Below are 15,671 nucleotides of genomic sequence, written 5' to 3'. Positions count from 1 at the left end.
TCCCTCCATCTCTTTTGTTTTTTCCTATTATCTAAGTTTTATTTTGCTCTTTATTTATTGTTATGGCTTGTGTTTAGATGTTCCCCAAAGCCTCACTAGGTTTTAGGTGGGGCTTTTTCAAAGGTGGCTGAATCTAGAGTATGTAATTGATTCAAGGTACAGTGCCAGGCCTGAGGGCACCAGCATTAAGGCTCTGAGTGCTACCTGCCCTAAGCAGTTTGAATAAGATGAAAGGGGCAGGAAGAGGCTGTTAATGTCTCTTGTTGCTTTTGCAGTCTTCCGCTATGTGTCACCCTGCCTTGGAGCCAGCCAATTATGGACTGAAACTTCTACAAACTGTGAGCTAAATAAACCCTTTCTCCTTTAACTTTCAGTGTTGGGTATTTTGTTTCAGGGATAAGAAAAGTAACTAAGACAGTTATATTTTGAGTTCCTCATATAAGGGAAACTATGTGATTTTTCTTTTTTAAAGACAGGGTTACACTATGCCTTGAACTCTTGGTGATCCTCCTGCCTCAGCCTCCCAAGTGCTGGGATTATAGGCATGCCCCACCATGCCCAGCAACCATGTGATATTTAAGCTTGTGTGTCTGATTTATTTTACGGTCTCAAGGTGCATCCATTTTCCGAGTAGTATTCCCCAGTGGGTAAACACCACATTTTCTTTATCCATTCATCTGTTGATAGACGTATAGGCTGCTTCCAAGATTTAGCTATCATGTAATGTGCTGCTATAAACATGTGTATGCATGTATCTCTGTAATATGAAGTCTTTAACTCTTTCAGGAATATAACCTAGGAGGGGAATGGCTGGGTTGAATGAAATTTGTTTTAGTTTTATGAGGAATCTTTACACTGATTTCCACAGTGGCTGTACCAGTTTATACTCCCACCAACAATGAAGAAGGGTTCCCCCCAACCACTGCAGCCTCTCCAGCATTTGTTGTTATCTGAATCTGCCCCCCCACCCCCTTATGGGGACCTGAGGCAGACGTGGGCACCACTGAGCTAAATCCCTGGCCTGGAATTTTTTCTTTTGTTTTTTTTGTTGTTGTTTTTGAGGCAGGGTCTCACTATAGGTAGTTCAGGCTGGTCTTGAATTCACTACATTAGCTGAGGGGAAAAAAATTTACCAGCTGTTCCTCAGAAAAGGACTACTATCTACAATATATAAAGAACTTTGTGCTTGCTGGGCAGGCGCAGTGCCACTGAGCTACATCCCCAGCCCCAGTTGCCCATTTCTTGATTGGGCCTTTTATTTTGGGGGTTTTAATTTTTTTTTGAGTTCTTTTTGTATTCTAGATATTAGTCCTCTGTCTGAGGACTAGTTGGCAATTTTTTCCCCATTCTGTAGGTAGTCTCTTCACCCTATTGGTTGTTTCCTTGCTGTGCAGAAGCTTTCTAATTTGATATGATCTCATTTGTTGTTATGGCGTTATCTCTTATGCAACCTCAGTTCTTCAGAAAGTCTTTGTCTATGCCTATGTCTTCAAGAGTTTTACCTCTTTTGTCTTCCAGAACATTAAATGTTTCTTTTTCTATTTAGATTTTTGATCCATTTTGATTTTAGTTTAGTACATGGTGAGACATATAGGTGTAGATTCAATCTTCTGCATGTGGACAGCCAGTTTCCCAGCACCATTTGTTAAAGAGGCTGTCTTTCCTCCCATGTATGTTTTTGGCCCCTTTGCCAAAGATCAGGTAACTGAAGGTGCTTGCAGTTGTTTCTGCATCCTCTATTCTGTTCCATTCATCCACATGTCTGTTTTTCTGCCAGTACCATGTTGTTTTTAATCACTGTAGCTTTGTAGTATAACTTGAGGTCCAGGATTATGACCTTGCTCTTGTTGCCCAGGATTGCTTTTGCTATTCTAGGTCTCTTCTGGTTCCATATGAATTTTAGGATTGCATTCTCTAGTTCTATAAGGAATTATTTTTAGTATTTTGATTGGGATTGCATTAAATCTGTATATCAGTTTTGGAAGTATGGCCATTTTGACTATATTGGTTCTGCATATTCAGGAACAGGGGATATCATTTCATTTTCTTTTTAAAACATTTTTAGTTTACTAGTACATGTTTGCAGTATATGAAGTTTACATTCCTCTTGGGGAGCGGGTAGACGTACATAATACAGCTTGGTTCTTTTTTTCTCCCCCCTCCCTTCCCACCCACCTCCCTCCCTCCACCTCTAAATCCCCTTTCCCCATTTTCATTCTTCCCATTTGCAAGAGACCTCCCTTTATCTTTCTATTTTCTGATGCCCTCTTCAATCTCTCTCTCTTTTTTTTGGCTAGGTTAATTCCTAGATATTTAATTTTTCTTGGTGGTATTGTGAAAAGTATTGTTTCCTGGGCCAGGGATTTAGCTCAGTGGCACTGTGCCTGCCTCACAAGTGCAAGGTCCTGAGTTCAATTCCCAGTACCAAAAAAAGAAAAAGAAAAAGAAAAGTATTGTTTCCTTAAATTTTTTTTGGTACCGGAAATGGAACTCAGGACCTTGCACTTGCGAGGCAGGCACTGCACCACTTAGCTAAATCCCTGGCCCAGAACTAGCTCTTTGATTCATGGATTCTTTGTTTTTTGTTTTTTTTTTTGTAGTCTCAATTTCATTAATTTCTGCTCTGATATTTGTAATTTCCTTCCTTGTATTAGCCACAGATTTGAATTGTTCTTGTTTTTCTAGGAACTTAAGGTACATCATTAGGTTATTTATTTGGGCTTGCTCTATTTTTCCGACGTGGGCATTTACAGCTATAAACTTCTCTCTTTGCCTGCTTTTATTGTGTCCCATAGGTCCCATAGATTGTACTGGCATTATTGTTTGATTCTAGGAAGTGCCTAATGTCTTCTTTGATTTCTTCTGTGATCCATTGATTATTCAAGACTGTACTGTTTAATTTCCATGTGTTTGTATAATTTCTGTGGTTTCTTTTGCCATGGGTTTCTAGTTTCCTTACAGTATGATCTGATAATATGCACTGGATAATTTTGATCCTTTTGTATTTACTTAAGCATGCTTTATGGGCTAGAATATGGTGTATTTTGGAGAAAGTCCTATGTGCTGCTGAGAAGAATGTGTATTATGTTGTTAGACGGAGCACTCTGTAGATATCTATTATGTCCTTTGGTTTGAAGGCTTTGTTCAAATCTGATATTTCTTTTCTTTTTGGTACAAAGGATCAAAATCGGAAATTTGTGCTTGTATGGCAGGCGGCGGCACCACTCAGCTAAATCCCTGGCCCTCAAATCTGATTTTTTTAATTGAATTTTTTGTGTAGTTGATTGATTAGTGATAGTAGGGTATTGAAGTCCACCATTATACGTAATACCTCAGTTCACAAGTGCCTCTGTTTGCAAACAATTCAGTTCAGAAACAAAAGTGTTCAGCAAAATTTTACTTCTGTTTGCAAATTCTACATTGAGTGACAAACAAATCACAGCCATCTTCCCCACACAAACACAAATGCAGCCATCTTCCCCCACACTGTAAAACAAATTAGGTTCATAAACCAAGGTACCACTGTAATGTGTTGCTGTTTATCTGATCATTATGTTCAGTTGTGTTTGTTTTATCAAGTTGGGCATGCTGGTGTTTGGTGTATATATGTTTATAATTGGTATCTCTTGCTGTTGAATTGTTCACTTAACCAATATGTAGTTATCTCCTTTGCTTCTTCTGATCAGTTTTGGCTTGAAATCCACTTTGTCTGAAATTAGAGTAGGCACTCCTGCTTTTGTCAAGGTTCCTGTTGCATGGGATATTGTGGGGTATTTTTTTAGTATGTGTTTTTTTTTTTACACAGGGTCTCACTCTGCAATTCACGCTGGCTTTGAACGTACTGTGTAGTCCAGGCTGGTCTCAAACTCCCAGTGATCCTCCTGCCTCAGCCTCCTGAGTGCCGGGATTACAGATGTGCATCCCCATGCCTGACAGTTTGTGTATTTTTTGGATTAAATGTGTTTCTTATATACTGCATATCATTGGGTTTTGTTTCTTGATCCATTCTGCCAATTTGTGTCCTTTGAATAGTTGAGACTATTAACATTGAAAATTATTACTGAAAGGCATTGACTTATTCTTATCATTGCATTATTTTCCTGTTGCTGATCCCCTGATCACCCTTTCTGTTTAACTGCTCACCCTGCTTATTGTATTCATTCTATTAGATTTTTTGGATTATTTGCTTTGTAGTCTCTTTCTAGGATATCCTTGAGAATATTTTGTAGGGCTGGTTTAGTAGTCATGAATTTCCTGAGGTGCTCTTGGTTATAGAAATACGCAATTTCTCCATCAATTTTGAAAGAAAGTTTTACAGGATATATAAATCTGAGTTGGGATGGAGTGAGCACCTTTCTTCCATCATGCTCTTCTGCCATGCCTTTTCCACCTTGAGGGCAACCAACCATGGACTGAATCCTCTGAAAACTTGGAACCAAAATAAACCTCTCACTTCTGGGAAGATGGCAGAGTGCTGAAGAGTAGGGAAACAGCCTCTGTGAGACTTGTTGTCCAGATGCTGGAATACAGCAATGTGAGGAAGAGAAGAAGGAGGGAAGTGGGTTCGTGGGACCTAGCAAGGATCTGAAGCAAGAATTGAAGCCCATAAGGACAGCAAAGAGAAAGATTTCAATGATGAAGAAGGAGGTGGCAAGTGGCACTTTCTCTCTGAGCCCTGATTCACTGCGTGGGAAGGGTGAGTCGAACCTGCAGATGCACTGGCAACCCCAGAGGCCTCCACAGAGAAACACATCAGTGGAATGGAGCAGTGGATGCAGTGGACTGCAGTGACTGGTGAGTTATTAGGGTTTAGACATCCCGCAGGAGAGGGCGATTGGCCTGTAGCTATCTTGGAGAGGGCCCAACTGAGCTTAGAATGCAGAGTAGCTGCAGGCTGGCTCCATCAGGGTGAGATGGAACTGAGTTCAAGTTGGCAGGAGGTCAAGGAGCCAAGTTCAAGCCACCAGGAGGCACAAGGGGTGTTGCAGGCCAAAGAAAATGGCTTCAAGCCTCACAGCCAGAAACAAGCCTAAACTTTAGTGGCACTAAAGGTGATGCCTTCCTGGGATTATCCACTACCCCACAGCAAATCTATGACTGGCTTATTGGGATTAATCAACTAGGATCTGGACTCTGTCTGCCCATTTTGTCTACCACTGTCAGCAGTGACAAACCTTTGGTTTTTTTGAGACGGCCTCTCTATGCAGTTCAGGCTGACCTTGAACTCACTATGTAGCTGAGGCTGGCCTCCAACTTGCAGTGATCCTTCCACCTCAGCCTCCTGAGTGCTGGAATTACAGGCATGTGCCACCATATCCAGCTGTTTGCTTTGTTTTCTTTTTTTTATTGATTGTTTGCTCTTGTTTTATGTAAGTGTGAACATTGTTTCTACTTTTGTTGTTGTTCTGGTCTTGTTTTGATTTCTTCCTTCTCTCTTTCCTTCCTGTCTTCTTCAACAGTTTCCCAAAGTTTGCATAATCTTCCTTTGTTCTCCAGCCTTGTTTCCAGTCTTTTTCAGTTCTTCTATAATATCTCTGTTTTCTCCCCCAATCTCTTTTAAATTTTCAACCATGAGGGTAAAATTGACATACTGAGGGAATATTTACTGTATACCATTTTCTGGTTTGTTTTAGATTTTGTTATAACCACAAATCTAGTTCATATGGTTAAAGGTGACAAATTAATAGTTACCACACTTTGCCATTTTCTAGGCTGTATTTGATGCTATCATTGTTGCTGATTGTACTACTTTAGCCGAGGTGACACAGTTGTTCTTCCTGGTATGCCAAGACTGAGATTGCCTAAGGGTCATAAAAAATACTATAGGCCAGTGCCAGAGAACCAGGGGGTAGGCCAAATAGGCAGCAACTTCTCATCCCCAATAAATTGAAGAAATAGGATCTTGCAACAGACTTAAAACCTAAAAGCCAGCTATACCTGGAAGACATCTCTGAGAAGTAGTCATTTCCTAAGGGCTCTAAATACTGGATGTGAGGGTAATCTGACTAGGACATCTGTCACCCCATTGATTTGGAGGGTTGATTCAGCTGATCTAGCTGGCTAGGCAGGTGTTCCCTTCCTCCCTCACCACTCTTTCCTTGTGTGTCCCTCCTGAAGCTGCACGCTTGGTCAAAAAGGACAACCACCCCCATAGAGGAAGACTGTTTCCTTGGTCAAGGGTATATGAGTAGCTTCACTCCCCTAATAGAACCTCCAAACAAGCTTTCAGGGTCTAAATACTAGCAATAAATTTACTTGTCATAAGCAATTTACAAGCATCAACACAGGAATTACACTTTAAAAAAAAAAAGAAAAGAAAAGAAAATGAGAAGATACTTACACAAGATGCAACCCCTGACTTCCACCTCACCAAAGGCAAACCCGGGCGCAATGAGGTGGAATAGTTTGAAAGCCACCCACCTGGACTCTGTGAAGTGGTTACAGTGGAATTGACAAAGCAGATGAATGAGGCTCTAGAAAAAATCAAATCAGAAATAGTTTCTCAGATAACTACAGAGAGTGACCATAATGAAAGACATGCTTAGTGACTTTCGAGCAGATGCAGATTTTAAAAAAATAGAGGAGTTCAGGAAAATAATGGAAACTCCGAATGCCCAGCATACAAATGAAATGGAATCCATGAAACAGGTTGAAACAGGTTCAAACATATTCAAACAGATACCAGGAGATTAAGAATTCCATTGAAAGTATACACAGCAGAATGAGCCAGTGTGAGGACAGACTATTGGATGTAGAAGACAGGACTGCAGTTAGCTATCATGAAAAGAAAAGATTTCTTAAAAATAGCAAGGGACTACAAAAAATCAAATCAACAGCTGCTAGATGATGCAAAGAAAAATAACATAAGATTGATTGGAGTCAATGAAAAAAGCAGAAGATAACACAAATGACATTAAAAAAACCCAATGCCACTACTTCTCACATTCTTTAATGAAATTGAAAGGGGAGCAATACTTCCAAATTCATTCCTGGAAACAACCACTGCCCTGATTTCAAAAGCAGAGAAGGATCCAGCCACAAAAGAGAACTACTGGCCAACCTCCCTAATGAAAATAGATGCAAGGGGCTGGGGATTTAGTTCAGTGGTTATGCCGCCTGCCCTGCAAGTGCAAGGACCCGAGTTTGATCCCTGGTACCAAAAAAAAAAAAAAAGAAAAAAAGAAAAAAAGAAAATAGATGCAAAAATCCTCAATAAGATACTGGCAAGCAGAATGCAGCAAATCATAAAGAATACTAAACACTATGACCAAGTAGGATTCATCCCAAGGATGCAGGGATGGTTCATCATACACAAATCAATAGATATAATATAAAACAGAGCCAAAGACAAAAAACATATGATCATCTAAAATGATCCAGAAAACTCATTTGACAAAGTCCAATATCCATTTATGATAAAAATCCTACGGAAAATTGGAATAGATGGTCTTATCTCATCTGATAAAAGCCAGCTATGACAAACCAACAGCCAACATCATACTAAATGGACAAAAACTGAAAGCTTTCACTCTAACATCAGGAACAAGACAAGGATGCTCACTGTCACCAGTCTTGTTCAGTATAGTTCTGGAAACACTAGCCAGAACAATTAGACAAGAGAAAGAAATAAAAGGAATATGGATAGGAAAGGAAGAAGTTAAATTATCATTATTTGTGGATGACATGATATTCTATATAGAAGACCCCAAAAACTCCACCAAAAGATTTCTAGATTTAATAACCAAATTCAGTAGTGTAGCTGGATACAAAGTAAACAATTAAAAATCAATAGCCTTCCTGTACACAAATAACAAACTCATTGAGAGAGCGAGAGATTAGGGAAACCACATTTTTCGCAATAGCATCCAAGAAATGAAATGCCTAGGAATCAATCTAACAAAGGAAGTAAAAGATCTTTACATGGAAAACTATAGTACTCTGAAAAAGGATATAGAAGAGGATATCAAAAAAATGGACAGATATCCCTTGTTCTTGGGTAGGAAGAACCAATATCGTGAAAATGGACATACTTCCAAAATTGTTATACAGATTTAATGCAATTGCAATCAAAATTCCAACAACATACTTCACAGAATTCGAGAAAACAATCCTAAAATTCATTTCGAATCAGAAGAGACCTAGAATAGCAAAAGCAATTTTGAGCAACACAGGCGAGACAGGGGCCATCACAATCCCTGACTTGAAATTACACTACACAATTACTGTGATAAAAATAGCATGGCACTGGAAAAAAAAACAGACCTGAGGATCAGTGGAACAGATTAGAAGGTTCAGAAACAACTCCAGACACACTCAGCCACCTTATCTTTGACAAAGGAGCCAAACACCTTCACTGGAAGAAAGATAGTCTCTTCAGTAAGTGGTGCTGGAAAAACTGGCTTTCCACATGCCAATATATGGGTTAGACCCATATATTTCAGCATGCACTAAACTAGAATCAAAATGAATCAAAGATTTAAATATTAAAACAGAAACACTAAATCTGCTGGAAGATAGAAGAGGTAAAAAAAAAGAAGAGGTAGAACTCTTGAAGACATTGGTATAGGCATTGACTTTATGAACAAAATTCCAATCTCAGAGGAACTATCACAAAGACTCAACAACTGGGGTCTCATCTTATTAAAAAGCTTTTGCACAGCAAGAGAAATTACCAACAGAGTGAAGAAACAATCCACTGTATGGGAAAATTTTTTTACAGCTGTTCCTCAGCAAAACATTAATATCCATAATATATAAAAAACTCAAAAAAATCAGATCCCCCCCACAAATTTAAACACCCAGTCAAAAAGCGGGCATCAGAAATGAGTAGACACTTCTCAGATGAAGAAGTACCAACAGCAAATAAATACATGAAAAAATGTTCAACATCACTGGTCATTTGAGAAATGCAAATTAAACCAACACTGAGATTCCATCTCACTCCAGAAAGAATGGCTGCTATTAAATCAACCAATAGCAAATGGTGGCGGGGCTGTGGGGAAAAAGGAACCCTTCTCCATTGTTGGTGGGAGTGTAGACTGGTGCAACCACTGTGGAAATCAGTATGGAGATACCTCAAAGAACTAGGACTAGAGGTCCCATTTGATCCAGCTATTCCCCTGCTGGGTGTCTTCCCCCAAAGAATAAAAAGAATCATACCACAGCGATATATGTGCACCCATGTTCATAGTGGCACAGTTTGTAATAGCTAAAACTTGGAAACAGCTCAAGTGCCCATCAACTGGAGACTGGATAAAGAAGATGTGGATATGGAGCCACATTCTTCAGCCATAAAGAAAGGATAAGCTTGAGACATTTTTAGCTAAATGGACACACCTTGATTCTATACTCTTAAGTGAAATAAAGTGGACACACATGTTTACATACCATGTTGTTTCTCTGGTGTTAGAAACCGAAAGTGTAAATAATGACCAAAATGTATAATAGATATTGTGAAATGGGAAGAAAATATTCAAATGAGAAGGAAAACAAGGAAGGGGGGAGGGGAAAAGAAAAAAAGGACAAGAAAAAAAAGAACAGAAGGAAAAAATGGAAGCAAAGCTTTTGTAAATCAGAAGGAGAAGAGGAGTTGAAGGAGGGGAGGGGAATGGGAAAAAAAGAAGCAGCAAGATATATCATGTCCAGGTAGAAATTCCCTATGATTAAGGTGATCATTATGTATATCTAAAATGTATCTATAAATGTTTTACTTACAAAAAACACCTCCAACTGAGCTGGACATGATGGTACATGCCTATACTCCCACCTACTTGGGAGGCTGAGGCAGGAAGAGGCAGAGGGGGTATTTTAGCCAGACCCTGTGTCAAAATACAGTAAAAAGGGCCTGGGAATAGCTCAGTGGTAGAGTGTTTGTCTAGCATGTGTGAGGCCCTGGGTTTGATTCCCCAGCACTGCAAAATAAAAATAAAGTTAATTAATTAAATAAATAAAAAGGGTTGGAGATGTAACTCAGTGGTAGAATGAGGCCCCGAGTTCCACCCCCAGTCCTGCAAACAAAAACAAAACAAAACAGAAAAAGTCCATGACTCAGTGATAACCATTACCATTATTTTGGTTTCTGCAGTGTTGGTGATGGAACCCAGGGCCTTGTGCATGCCAGGCAAGTGCTCTACCCCTGAGCCCCAGCCTAGCCCCAGCCACACCCCTGACACCAGCATTCCTAGCTCTAAATCTTCTCTAGGAACCAGGTACCCTGGTGCACTTATTCTTGCAGGCACTCTCTGTGAGAGTCAGCTTTCCATCACTGGGATGAAATACCTGATACACATCAGTTTAAAGGAGGAAAGGTTTACTTTGGCTCACGGTTTCAGAGGTTTCAGTCCATGGTTGGCTGGCTCCCTTGCTTCAGGCCAGTGGTAAGGCAGGAATATGGCAAGAAGGGGGTGGTGGGCGCAAGCTGCTCTCCTCATGGCAGCCAGGAAGCAGAGAAGCTGAGAGAGCCATGGAGGAAGGGGTCTCAGACCCAGTCTACCTTTCCAGGTTTCCCAATGACCTACTTCTTCCACCAGGCCCCATCACCTAATAACCTTTGGAGCTATAAACTCATCACATAATCCACTGATAAAATTAGTTGATCCAATCACTTTCTAAAACCCCCACCTCTGAACACATGAGCCTTTTGAGGGACATTTTTGATCCAAAACTTAACCCAAGACATTAAGTAATTATGGTATTGGTTTTTTGTTTGTTTTCTTGGGATAGGTTCTCATTGTGTAGCCCAGAGTGGTCTCAAACTCACAGAGATCTTCCTGCCTCAGCTTCCCAAGTGCTGGGATTAGGGAGTGTGCCACTACAACCAGAGGTTTTTTTTTGTTTTGTAAGTATGAATGATAGTACAGTTACTTTTTTTTTTTTTTTTTGGTGATACTGGGAATTAACCCAGGGGTACTCTACCACTGAGTTATATTCCCAGCCCTTTTTATTTTTATTTTTATTTTGAGACAATGTTTTGCTAAATTGCCCAGGCTGGCCTGGAAATTGTGATCCTCTTGCTTCTACCTCCCTTATAAGTAGCTGGATTTTCAGGCATGCACCACTGTGCCCAGCTATGCAGTTACTTTTTATGGGGGCTCTTTGCTTTCTAGTGATACTTATTTACCAATGAAATGATGTGTGGGATTACACTTCAAAACAATCAGAAGACGCTGGGCATGGTGGCTCAGGCCTGTAATCTCAGTTGGAAGGCTGAGGCAGGAGGATTGCCATGAGTTTGAGGCCAGCCTGGGCTACATAGTGAGGTCAAGGCCAGCCTGGACTGCATAGTGAGACCCTGTCTCAAATAAACGAACAACAAAAAAAGAAACAAACAATCAGAAGGGAAGTAGGCCAGGATATTCATGAAACAAAATCAATCTGGAGTTGACACCTGTTGAACTGAGCAGATGGGTAAGTGTTTTAGAAACTATTCTCTTAGGATAAATTCCAGGATTTGGGTTACTGGCTGGAGGATAGGAACTGTGACGAGTTTTATGCTGTGCTACAGGCTGATTCCTCTCCATGCCGCTGATGGCCTGTAACTGCCATGTGCATGCAAACCCGTGGCTTGTGGTTCCTGAGGCACATTTGTCTCCTCCCAATGGAAAAGACTTGAGAGAGGTGAAGGGCACTCTGCTTCCGGCTTCCTATGTGGGCTCAATTGCAGGGAACAGGGAAAGGGGACGTTACTAGAACCTCTGCAGTGAGTCCTAGTCTCCTGAGAGCCAGGCAGCACAAGGCGAATTAACTTATTATACAGGAAAGGTAGAAAAATGAGACTTTGAGAAGAAGCTGAGCTTTGGGCCTGATCAGTGCTGCTCTGGGCGGCAAAGACAGAAGCCCCCAGCTTACCGCACCTTCATTTAGTACATCAGGAGAAACAAATGTAGCAGATGACTGGGGAGTGGCAGAATTCCTAGATCCATGAGGAACTGAGTAGATGAAGATTTTGTTCCTCCCAGGATGTCTTCAGCTGGTGTAATCTTGTCCTGGAGCATCACAGCATCACGGGATCCTTGAGGTCTCAGTTGTGACCGGGGGCCAAAATGGAATTATGTCTCGAACTGCCATAGCTGGCCTGTAGGCAGGAGAACTAGGCCTAATCAAATGGTTTTTCCCTAAAATTATGTAGCATTGCTCCTGACACAAAATGGTCACCAGTGGAGAAGGATGACGTTAGTAAAGTAAGGAGTGTGCAGCTCAAAAGAATGCCTGGGCCCAGAGCAGGTCCCCTTAACTCCATGCATGGCTCTCGCCCCTTCATCAGCGCCCCGGAAATGCCAACCACAGTTGAGTTTGTTGAGTTTATTATCCCTCCAGCCCACTCCAGCTGCCCAGCTGCAGCCTCCTCGATGCCCTCTCCAGACTGCTGCTGCAGCCTTGGGACTGGCCCAGTTGCCTTCGTGCCCCCATCCATGCTCCACCCTGGAGTTGGAGCAATCTTGCTCAAGGGCAAACAGGTCAGGTTCTGCTTAGATAAATCCCGCAGCGCCTTTTTTAAAAAGTACAGAAAAGAGAGGCTCGGGCTGGGGATTTAGCTCAGTGGTTTGACCGCCTGCCTCACAAGCGCAAGGACCCGCTTTCGATCCCCAGTACCAAAAAAAAAAAAAAGAGAGAAGCTATGGGTGTCGCTCAGTGGTATAGTGCTTGCCTGGCATGCATTAGGCCCCTGGTGCAATCCTCAATACCACAGTCAGACACATAGACACACACACACACACACACACCAGACAACAGAAAAGTGCTTATCACATGGTCATGTGACCTAATAAAGAATTATAACACAAACACCCAGGCTGAGAACCAGAGCTTTGCCAGCATCTTGGGGCCCAGAAGGTATCTCTCCCTGACCTCAACCTCCTCTTCCTAGAGGCAACCATGTTCCTTCACTCAAATACTCAGCTCAAAATATTAGTTTTGCCTGTTTTGAACTTTCTTTGCTGTCTAATATTCCATTTCACAATGACCACTATGTACCTGGACATTTGCTTCCAGGATTTTGTTATTGAGAACGCTTGCAAAGCAAGTTTTTTGTTTTGTTTTGTTTTGTTTTTTTGATACCGGGGATCGAACTCAGGCCCTTGAGTTTGCAAGGCAGGCAGGGGAACCACTGAGCTAAATCCCCGGCCCTTGCAAAGCAAGTTTTGGGTTACAGAGTTTCCACACACCCAAGTAAGGAAGGAATGGTGTATGGAACCCGCACAGAGTGGCGCACAGCCCAAGCATGATCAGTACTGCAATGCAGGTGGGTTTTTTTTTTTGGTACCAGGGATCAAACTCACGTCTTTGCCCTTGCACAGCAGGCAGCGAAACCACTGAGCTAAATCCCCCCACCCGGGTTTGTTTGTTTTTGTTGTTTGGTTTTGCTCTCTACCACCAAGCCACACCCAGCTCTGGCTGTGAGCGTGAACACACAGACTTGTCCAACTACCATCACAATCAGGATACAGACCATCTTCATCATCCCCTTAGCAGTCATGCCCTCCCCTCACCCGTAACCCCTGGCAACTGCTGCTTGCTCCCCATCACTGCAGTTTTGCCTTTTCCAGTGTGATATACACGGAATCCTGAACTATGTGACCAGTGAGACCGTCTTTTCTCACTCCACATGCCAAGCGCTGTGCAGTCACTGACCTTCCCTTCTCTCTGAGTATGCATTTCATTGAGGGATGTACTGGGTGGCTTACCCACTGACAGGCTGAAGGACATTTGGGTACTTTGCAGTTTGGGTGATTATGAATAATGATCCTATAAACATTCACATGCAAGGTTTTCTGTGGAGATAATAATTTTTATTTCCCTAAGAGTAAATACTTAGAAGGAGGCTTGCAAGATCATATGGTAAGTGTGGGCAGAGCTTTATGAGAAACTGTTCATCTTCTTTCCAGAGGCTGTACCATTTAGTACTCTCATGCAATGTATGAGAGCTAGCTTTCTCCCTTCCTGCCTTTTCCTTTTTCTTTCTTTTTTCCCTTTCCCTTTCCCTTCCTTCCCTTTCTTTTCTTTATCTTTCTTTCCTTTCTTTTTCTCCCTTTTTCTTCTTTCCTTCCTTCTCTCTCCTTCTTGCTTTCCCTCTCCATCTTCTTCTCTCTGATGGAACCTGGGTCCTTATGCATATTAGGCAAGTGCTGTACCACTGAACTACATGCTCATTTTAAGATTATTTTATTTATTTTACATTGTTCTTGTTTTTTGAAACAGGGTTTCACTATGTAGTCCAGGCTGGCCTTAAACACTGTGCATCATAGGCTGACACTGAACTCTCCATCTTCCTGCCTCAGTCTCCCTAGTGCTGGGACTACAGATGTTCACCGACATACCCAAATTTTATTTTATTTTATTTTTGTACTGGGGACTGATCCCATGACCATCACATTGAGCTATATCCCCTGTCCTTTTAATTTCAATTTTTCAATTTTTCAATTTTTATTTTTCTATTTTTTGGTATTGGGAATCAAACTTAAGACCTTGTGCTTGTGAGGCAGGTGGCAGCACCACTGAGCTAAATCCCCGGCCCTAATTTTTATTTTTGACCCAGAATCTCTCTAAGTTGCCCAGGCTGACCTTGGACTCTTGATCCTCCTGCCTCAGCCTCCTGAGTAGCTGGGAATACAGATATGCACCACCACTTCTAGGTGCATTTGTTTTCTTCTTCATGGGAGGGTTTAAGTTCAAGGTACAAATTCAAATTCTTTATTAGCTATAGAACTATTCCACTTATCTGCTTTCTCTTGGTTAATATGTGGCTTTCACAGAATTGGTCCATTTCATCTAAGGTGTCAAATTCACATACACAGTGTCATCTGTAACATATATTTACTGTTCTTGTGATGTCATGATGTCTATGGAGTCTGTTGTGTTTGTTTGTTAATCTGATTAGAGGTTTATCAGTTTTATTGATTTTCTCATAGAACTAGCATTTGGTTTTATTGATTTTCTTTTTTTTTTTTTTTGAGACAGGGTTTCACTGTGTAGTTCAGGCTGGCCTTGAATTCACAATCCTCCTGCCTCGGCTTCCTGAGTACTGAGGTTAAAGGCATGTGCCACCTCACCCAGCTCCACCAATTTTCTCTACCACTTTCCTGTTTTCAATGTCATTGATTTCTGCCTGTATCTTTATTTTTGAATTTTTTTAATGGTGAAAATTTATTTTACATATTTTAAAAAGTACATTTAAAATTATTAGTTACATTACAGGTACAATGATGAACATTGTGACTCTCCATCATATTGTACAACCTGACTTCATCCATATGGGTGTCTTTAGTGCAAAATACTTTACACAGGAATGTGTTCAGAAGGGTCTTCGCAACCAAAATAAGGAAAAGAAATACCTTACACATTACCATGAACATATATTAAAGTGACAGGGAGGGGGGAAATTAAAAAAAGTTACAATCTGTACAGAGGAATCGCCATAGACAACCAGAAAGTTGTCTCTCTCCTGGGAGAAGCAGCAGGCCTCTGACCTTTCCAGGTCTGACATTTGTGCTAAGGTCATTTTTTGTTGTCAATCAAAAAAACAATATATATATATGTGCATATATACATATGTATATATATCAGTAACTTCATACACTATAAATAGAAGTCCAGTTCAGTGAGTCCCATGGTGAGTCAAATGTAGCAAGGGAAGGCGTGCTTTTTTTTTTTTTTTTTTTGGTACCGGGGATTGA

The sequence above is a fragment of the Heterocephalus glaber genome, unplaced genomic scaffold (assembly GCF_053883595.1).
Source record: "Heterocephalus glaber isolate CG9 unplaced genomic scaffold, H.glaber_assembly_v1.0 deba00001547, whole genome shotgun sequence".
In the NCBI taxonomy this organism is placed as follows: domain Eukaryota; kingdom Metazoa; phylum Chordata; class Mammalia; order Rodentia; family Bathyergidae; genus Heterocephalus; species Heterocephalus glaber.
The sequence above is the reverse complement of the archived record's forward strand: the minus strand, read 5'-3'. Positions refer to the sequence as shown.